Here is a 6,798-nt window from a genome sequence, read left to right as displayed (position 1 = left end):
GTAGGCACAGGCATCTGGCTGCAGCAGGGGGACATGCTCTGAGCAAGGCAGGGGGCTGACGGCCACCCTTGAGTTTCCAGGAGGAAGGTGTGTCCCTGTGCCATCTCTGGTGTTACAGGTCTCTTCACTTCCTTCTGAGCCCTCCCCAGAATTACCTTTGATGTACATAATTCTACCAACAGTCTCTTCAAGGCAATCTAAACTTTTACTGTTAGGCACCTTAAAACTCTTCCAGCTTTGACCCATTACCCGATTCTAAAACCACTTCCAAATTTTAGGTATCCGTTAGAGCAGCATCCTACTTTAGGTACCAAATTTCTGTCTTAGTTATCTAGTGCTCTATAACAGAAATACCAGAAGTGGATGGTTTTAAAAAACAGGTAATTATTCTCTCACAGTTTAGGAGGTTAGAAGTCTGAATTCAGGGTGCTAGCTCTAGGGGAGGGCTTTCTCTCTCTGTCAGCTCTAGGGGAAAGTCCTTGTCTCCTTTCAACATTTGTGGTTCTGGTGTTCCTTGGAGATCTACATGTGTCTTGTCATCAATCTTCCCCTGCATCTAGGAGGTTCTCAGCTAAGGGACCTTGGGTCCAAAGGATGCTCTCCACTTCTTTTTTGGTGGTAGTCAGGTCCCTCTCTCTTTGATCTTTTCTCTTTCCTTTTATCTCTTGTAAGATAAAGGTGATGCAGGCCACACCCCAGGGAAACTTCCCACACATTGGATTAGGGCTGTGAGCTGAGTAAGGATGTTGTATCTCACCCTAATCCTCATTAACATAACCTAATCCTGCCTCATTAATATAACAGATAGCTCATTCCCAAATGGGACCATAACCACAGGCATAGAGGCTGGAATTTACAACACATCACAAAATGGAGGGTAATCAGATAATAAAATGGAGAACAAATACACAATACTGGGAATCACGGCCTAACCAATTTGACACATATTTGAGGGGATATAATTCAATCTATGACACCAGGTTTGAGTTGAAATATGCCTTAAACTATGCTGTGAGAACAAAAACAAAGAGAGGCAGTACATGGAAACTGAAACTGGGGAGCAAATGAAACAGAGAAAGCAATTCATTCCAAATTTGCTAAGAATGTGGAATTTTGCAGCAGTTTAGATTCTACCCTGAAAGGAGTCTTAAAGGAAATTGTTCTCACTTTAAACATTAAACTCTTTATGCCTTACCAAATATCATGACACTACTTATTCTGTATTCACTTTAGATTAATCCAGTTCAATTCAGTGACGATTTAGTGAGCAATTACCCTATGCTGTACATGGTAAAGAATGCTAAGATTCATTCATTCAATAAATATTTATTAGATGCTCACTATAAGCCAGAAACCGTGATCCAGGTTAACAATACAATGATGTATGATCTCCTACAGTTCAGGGAAAAATAATAACTCTCACAAACTATTGCAATATAATGTGATTAGTGCTATTGCATAGGTATGTAATAATAATAGTGAAGATTTATTATGCACTTACGTTAAACCAGCCATTGGACTAAGTACTTTATATGTTCTAACTTATTTAATCCTCACACCAATCCTCAACTTTCTCTGGTAGATATATTATCATCCTCATTTAATGGAGGAATAAATTGATGCACAGAGATGTGGAATCATTTGCCTAAGGTCACAAAGCATTAGGCTCAGAAAAAAAAAAAAAAAATGATGAAGGCTTGAACCAAGACAATGAGCCTAAAATGGATAGGATGGAACAATTCAGTAGGAATGGTAGCTGTTTGGAAGTAGGAGGTGAGTCAACCCACCATGCAAAGAGGACTTCCAAGTTTTTTACTTGGTTGGAGGATGCTGAGATGCAGCAATCTGAGGGGTTTGGAGAATAGAGGGTCTGGTATTTAGAAGTTAGGATGAACATTTCAGATGTAGAAGAAAAAAAAGAGTGGTAGGAGAAAAAAGTGGAAAGTGGTATAAGAACTCAGCCCCCTAGGCAATACCTGATTGAATCAAAGGTTGTTATGTGGTTCAAACTGGGCCAATGGGATTCTCTCTCCGAAATATTTAGGACTGCAATACCGACAGACTGAGGTAGTTAGCTCTAGGGATTTGAAGCCCAAGGATAACTAGACTTAAACTCTGGGACTGAGTCAGTCATTTTGAAAGCTGGTCAGCTGCAATGTGTGAGTGGGCAGAGGAACCAATTTGCAGAGAGAGGAGAATGAAGCAGATATACCTCAGCTACTGATTGTCCAGTGCCTACCTCCAGGCACATTATATCCTTCCATGAAGTTCCATGAGATCCCCTGTGTTCTGACAATAACTCCCACCCTTTTTAATTGAGCTCTTCTGAGTGAATTTGTTTCTTGTACCCAAATAGACTTGACATGGGTGTAGCACTGGCTAGGAAATTTCAGGAGAGGGCTTGCAACTGCAATAGAAAGGACAGCTCAGTGAGATCCATCATCACAGATGACACTGGTTAGGAAGAGTATGGTGGGCATTTGTTGGTTTTGTGGCCCAGCATCTATTCCTCTACTCTCTGGTAAGAGCACCCTGATTTTCCTTTGGGAATGACAGCTTCTCCCCATTTCCCTGCCATTTGTTTTGGTTAGTGCAGCACCTACCACCTGCAGCTCTAGGGATAAACATACATTTCATCTCCTGGTCACAGTAACTGCAACAGGAATGAACACATGGCCCAACTGACTTCAGTAAAATAAGTTCTGAGACCCTTTCTGTTGCTACTGGGAAAGAGAAACCTCTTTCTACAGGAAGAAATGGGTTAACTATGAGGATTGAAGTCTCAGCTTCCAGAAGCTATTTTGTCACCTTCTGTAAAGACATACTGGAAAATTAAACCAAAGAGAGAAAAATGAAGCTGAGTGATGAGGGAGATCAAGATCTGATGGTACTTTTGTGCTTCTAGATCCATGCCTGAAGCTAACCTTGTCCTTGGACTTTTCAATTAAAAAAAAATTCCATTCTGAATTCTGCATTTTAGACAAGTTTCTATCAATTACAACTGAAAGAACCTTGAGTACAATATTAGCTTTCAACACAGGAGAAATTGTATAACATAGAGGAGATGATGTTACACATGAAATGACTTTGCAAACTGAAAAGTGCTAGCCAAAGAAAGAAAATCTTAGAGATTTAGCTAAATTTTCATTGCCAGATTTAAGGGATGTTGTAGGATTGCCACCTATCTGTAAATACGATACAGTCCAGAGTTTGATACTCCTAAGAGGACCATTAAACTATGGGAACCACAGAACCTTCTATCTTAAAGTTGTGCAGGAAAGGAAGAGGGAGTGAGAAAATTTCTGTTTTCTTGGCAAACATTAATGAACTAGCTTTTGTCCCCTAAACTTTCATGCCTGTTGTCCTGGCACAACGTTAAGGATTATTTCTGCTTCCCCTTCCTTATGGTATCCAAGAAAGGGAGCAGTCCCAAAACCCTGAGCTCCGGCTCCCCACCTATATTCCCATCTGTGGGCTCACTGGTAATCCTTTCTTCCTCGCTTAACAACTTTTATTATTTAGAAAACACCTCTTTATAGGGGTGCCAATATTTTTGGAATCCTCTGCAAATGCCTATGGCCTTGGCTAGTGTGATCATTATATCTTCTTTCTACCGTTTCAGCACTTATACCAGGGGTGGCAGGCAACACATTGGTTGGAGAAAATCCATTTTATGCAATTTTTCTTTGAAAGCATCTTTTGGTGAGAAAAACAAATAGACCTTCCACATGACTGCACTTATAAATCATGTTGTTTACATAATGAATTAGAGTTTAACTAGGGAATGGTGGTTTTTAATCTTTAAGCTCTCAAACTTTTGACCGATTTAGTTAGTTCATTGGCATAACCAGGTTAAGTCTCCAAGATTACAAATTAGCTTCATCCTCCCTCATCTCTGCTATATATTTTTTGACAAATTATAGTAAGAACACCCAGTAATGGGATCTTTGTCAGTTAGATTCCAAATGAATCAAAACTATGAGGAAAACTACTCAATAGAGGCAGTTAAATGTTCAAATAATGTGACGGCATTATCATCATTTACCCAGGAAGACAGTCTCCACATGCTTTTCAAAATGATGATATTTGGCTTTCAGGACACAGGGCCACTGCAGTTACTCTAGTAATTTTTAAAAAGAAAAAGAAAAAAAACCCCTACAACTATACATACATAAGGAATACAGAAGGGAACAGAAAACAGTACCAAAAACAAACTGCTCAGACACACACACACACAGAGAAATCAGACAATGGTCTTGGTCATGAAGTGTACTGGTTAAGGTTTTTGGCTGCAAGCAACAGGAAAAAAAAAAAAAAAACACAACGAACCACAGTGGCTGTATTAAGCAAAGGAAAATTTATTTGAAGGATATTGTGGGGTGAGGGTGGGAGGGCACTCAAAGAATTTACTGCAGGCCGAAGGAACAGTCTTAGGAATGTTTAGAAACCAAGATGATTGGGAAATCCAAGAAACAGGAAGCAGGAAGTACAGCAACTATCTGTAACTCTGATGGCCAGGTCACAACGCTGTTTCCATTGCCACCACCTCCTCCCAGTACTGTTACAACGACTTCTGTTAAGGATTGAATTGTGTCCCCCAAAAGTATATCGTGTAAATGCTAACTCCTATACTTGTGGATGTAATCCCATTTGGGTATAGGGTTTTCTTTGTTATGTTAATGATGCCGTATCAGCATAGGGTGTGTCTTAAACAAATCACTTTTGAGATATAAAACTAACAGATTAGGCACAGAGAAGCAAGCAGAGATGGGGAAGAAAGAGGTCACACCACATGAAGATCACCAAGGAACCAAGGAACAGAAGCTGAAAAGAGACAAGGACCTTCTCCCAGAGCCGGCAAAGAGAGAAGGCCTTCCCCTACAGCCGGCACCCTGAATTCAGACTTCTATCCTCCTGTGAGAAAATAATTTTTTGTTTGTTAATGCCACCACTTGTGGTATTTCTGTTATAGTAGCACTAGATAAATAAGACGGTTCAACCCTACCAGTGGCTCCTTGGGAGAAAAGACCTGGCGATCTGCTCTTGTAAAGATTATAACCTAGAAAACTCTATGGGGCAGTCATACTCTGTCCTATAGGGTCACTATGAGTTGGAATCGACTTGATGGCACCCAACAAAAACAATAATTGTCAACTGCTCAAGATTCGAAGTTCCAAAAGAGAGTGTCCAGTTGGTTGAGATTATGTTATAGAAACCTTGGGAAGGGAGAGAAAAACATAGCCCTTGTGATTATTACACATGTAGTATGTGGGTATACTACATAGTGGGTAGTATCTACCTGAATTTTCCCCCCAACAAAATGTCACACATATGGGCAGAGCATTTCCCAATAGGTTGCTACAATGGATAGGTAGTGGAGACTAAAAGGTAAAAGTAATATTCTCAACATGGCTAATTTTAATTATTTTAACCGAATTCATTCCTTGATTTTAACCTGTAAACATTTGGTTTTCCTTTGAGAGTTTGGGTTTAATCTTGTTTCCACTCTTTTACATTTTCTCTAGTTCCCTGCTCCCTACCCCTTTTCTTCTCCTTTAAAATACTCACCATATAAGCCCCCATCATATGACTTTCCCAAAATTTTACTGAGAATGTTTGGGGAAATGGGTGATTTAAGTAAATACTATACTTAACTGGATAGCCAATATCTTTGAATTAAGATACAGCAATATGCCTAATACTAAAACATTATGAATTTGATGTGTCTTCAATATTTCAGGTACTGCGTTATCTTACAATGTCTCCGGGCTTTGATTAAAATACTAGCTACTACTTTTTGGTACCTAGGTATTGGAAACTGGGCTGATTCTTTACTGAATCTCTAATACACACTGAAAGTAAATCTCTCTCAATGCCTTGTTTACTTGTGATTTTTTTTTTTTTCTTGTAAGGAGCCAGTCCAGGAAAAAGCTTAATTATTTTAAATTTTAAGTAGTTTGGAATCTAAATAAATAGGAGTTCCCAAATATATACACTTCTATGTGTAGTTTTCCCCAAATGTTTATTTATATTTTTGCATCTCATCAAACCAAGCGGATTTTAAAGTCCCTGATGGGTAAGCCCACTATGTCTACTATGGAAAAGACTTGCCTGGAGGAGATTTTCCAAGACTCTAGAAAATCCCCGCAAACAAGTGTAGGCTGAGGCCTAAAGTAAAGAGTCAGTGGAAATGAGGGGAACTCTCAGTGAGATGGACACAATAACCACAACAATGGACTCAAACATACCAACAATCGTGAGGATGGCAGAAGACCAGGCAATGTCTCATTCTGTTATACATAAAGTCACTGTGAGTCAGAGCCAAATCAATGGCAACTAACAGCAACAACAACGACAACAATAACAAAGCTTCTAATCAAAGTTGTACAGCTGGCTGCAGGGAAAACATTCTCAGACAACAGCTGCCCAAAGAGGAGTTTCGGAGATTCGCCAATGGCCAGGCAGACAAAATGTCGGCGTTCTCCCCCAGTCCATTCCATTTCCTTTTTTCCCTTTTCAGGCTTCCAACAGTCTCCGTCTTTCACAGTTTCGCCCTTAACCCCAAACAGTACTTCCATGAATTACCCTTGATCCTTCTTTTCTGTTTCTAAGCATTAGGGAAGTAGATCTCAACTCCATTATAGTCTAATTAATGCAATGGATGCTTTGGTGAGTCCACCAGCAAAGAAGAAAACTGCATCTTAAATATAGATATTATTAAACCAAATAGAATAACGAGTATGTAATTTTTCTCTATTTGTCAACTCTAGGCAGTAAGTTTGTCCTCTAAGTCGCCCT

The 6,798-nt window shown here is 39.6% G+C and overlaps 1 protein-coding gene across 1 annotated transcript in view; it reads right to left on the bottom strand.

The window, feature by feature from the left end:
• ARHGAP15 (Rho GTPase activating protein 15) overlaps window positions 1-6,798 on the bottom strand; it is a 713,811-nt gene that overhangs the window by 269,777 nt on the left and 437,236 nt on the right. The gene's annotated exons all lie outside the window — the stretch shown is intronic.

This window comes from Trichechus manatus, unplaced genomic scaffold (genome assembly GCF_000243295.1).
Source record: "Trichechus manatus latirostris isolate Lorelei unplaced genomic scaffold, TriManLat1.0 scaffold00033, whole genome shotgun sequence".
NCBI lineage: Eukaryota > Metazoa > Chordata > Mammalia > Sirenia > Trichechidae > Trichechus > Trichechus manatus.
The sequence above is the reverse complement of the archived record's forward strand: the minus strand, read 5'-3'. Positions and strand labels throughout refer to the sequence as shown.